A 2,191-nucleotide genomic window follows, 5' to 3' on the forward strand; every position below is an offset into this window, starting at 1 on the left:
TCCCGTTAGGCAGCTCCCTTTTAAGGTGCGTTAAATATATATTTATTGTTTCTGGGCGAAGATGAAATGCCGTTGGGCAACGCAGGCAGAGGAAGGAGGTTTAGGTGAACAATTCATCCCCCGACCCCCCTGTTCCCGGACGCCTGGGCACACGAAACCATAGGGGCGCGTTGGGGCCGGCCGTGCAGGGACAAAAGCCGCCCGTTTTGAAGCAACTTTCGTTGAGAACACTTTGCGGTGCGGAGGCCGTCGTTAATATCGAGTCATTGGAGTACGGCCGAGGCGTTTGGGCGTTCAATTGGCAGGAAATTCTGCAACTACCTTCGGCTATTCACCGTGGCACATTGGCTGGTGGGCGCCCGAGGGCACGATGGCTAATGGAGCCAAAAGCCTCGCTAAAATCAACCAGCGCGAGCGTTATCCGATAGGATCTGTTGTGTGGATAGTTGTCAACACCATTCTTTGAAAGACGTGCCGGGAAGTGTTCGTTTCCGTTGCGCCCCGATTTGTGAGCCATGCGGGGCAGTTACACCGCCGCGGCGCGTACACTGTGGCTCGCATGCTGGTGGAGGCGCGGCATCCATACCCAAAGCAGCCCCTTCAGTCAGTATCATGTTCTCAGCAACCTCGCTGACAATGGGGGTGGGGCTGGTGGGTCGGTGCGGCTCTAACTGCTTGGGCGACTTAACAGGTTTCAAGAGTTTGACAATAGCGGCACGCCTCCGCTCGGCCAAAACCACACCGGCCGCCAAACCGTGTTGGATCTAGAGGATGGGCAACCAGATGCCCTTCGCCAAGAGGTGCCCTAGCGCCCCAACACGCACGCCGTCTGGTGCAGGGGTTTTGCCCTACAGTTTGACCCCCAACGCGGCAAGCGGGAGTTTTGGCATGCCAAAGAGAGTGTCTCGAGAAGATGGGGGCGATCCATCGTGGAGTCGGCGGTTGGCTCTTCGTTGCTTTGCGGCCTGGGTGGGGCGTGCGGAGCAACTCCCAGAGACTTTTGCTGTCGGTCTCGTCGTGCAGAAAACTCTTGTTGGTTTGCGAGATGGGAAAAGGGAGGGATAAATCTGCAAGTGAGAGTATTCGCTGCTCGCTGTGCTGTCCTAAAAGTGCGTCGCCCACCGCCCGTCAGCGCAGATGCGGGGTGTGGTTGGGATGCCGCCTTGCGTCCAGATGTGTATTTCCAGGCCAAAGCTTCGCCTGTGGCTGACTCGCAGTTGCGCCTGAAATGTGTAGTGCGCAATGGCTCCCAGAAAAAAAGGATGAACTGGTTCCTTGTCCGTTGCGTTTCTGCTTTGCGGTCGGGCGATCGCGAGTTTAGGTGGTAGCGGACCTTGCTCTCGGTGGCAAAATGCGCCCTGCCTCCGTGGGGGCGCGGTCTCAGAACTTGGGGCCATTTTCGTGCACGCCGCGAGGGCAATGCTTAAGGGGGGAAATTCTACGCACCTTTGTGGGGGCCTTAGCGCCGGACGCCGACGTTTTCCAATTCTATGCTTGAAGCTGTTGGCCCAGGAGTTTCATTCACACTTCTCAGACCGTAGAAAATGCGGTGCAGACGAGCGCCCCCCACGCCGTCAAACTTGCAGGTTTTGCTTGCGTCGAGGGGCACCGCGGGGGGCGGCGCAAATAAGAAACGGGAAAACCCCGCTTTTTGGGCATCCTCGTGCGCGGCTTTGCCCCCTGTCTTCCCTAATCTTTGGCGAGGCTCCCCCCTCTTCCCAAAGCAGAAGGTAATTTGCCGGTGCTCGGCTTTTCTTTTGGGGTTGGTTACTGTTGGCGCCTCGCCGAAACTTCCCCGCAAATGTTTGGTTCAGCACAGGGCGCCGTGTGGCCCTTCTAGCTCAGTCGGTAGAGCGCACGGCTCTTAACCGTGTGGTCGTGGGTTCGACCCCCACGGGGGGTGTTTTTTTCCCTTCAATCACTCCTTTTTTTTATTGCATTATTGCCCTGCGCGGGTGGCGACGGGGCGCGGCGCTCGCCAGGCACGCGAGGCAGCGGCAGTTTTCAGCGGACGCGAACGCCCCATGCCGAGGCAGTCGCGTACGCCGGGTTGAACTACATGGCGCCAACGGAACGGCGCAAGTCACTTAACGTGGCACGCACGTGCTCGCCCACGCCAAAATATCGCATCGGAACAGCCCAGCAGCAGCGTAGGAGACCGTGTCAGCACCAATCGCCCCGCCCATATTGT

At 58.3% G+C, this 2,191-nt stretch overlaps 1 non-coding gene across 1 annotated transcript, besides 3 other annotated features; it reads left to right on the forward strand.

The window, feature by feature from the left end:
• Positions 1-178: 178 nt before the first annotated feature.
• Positions 179-296: a mobile genetic element.
• Positions 297-305: 9 nt separating this feature from the next.
• Positions 306-878: a mobile genetic element.
• Positions 879-1,022: 144 nt separating this feature from the next.
• Positions 1,023-1,504: a mobile genetic element.
• A 326-nt stretch (positions 1,505-1,830) lies between these two features.
• On the forward strand, positions 1,831-1,903 carry TraAM80_06322. Its single transcript has one exon. It is a non-coding gene; the product is annotated as a tRNA-Lys (tRNA).
• The last annotated feature ends 288 nt before the right edge of the window (positions 1,904-2,191 follow it).

Source organism: Trypanosoma rangeli (genome assembly GCF_003719475.1).
Source record: "Trypanosoma rangeli strain AM80 chromosome Unknown Tra_15.4_contig_00227, whole genome shotgun sequence".
Taxonomy (NCBI): domain Eukaryota; phylum Euglenozoa; class Kinetoplastea; order Trypanosomatida; family Trypanosomatidae; genus Trypanosoma; species Trypanosoma rangeli.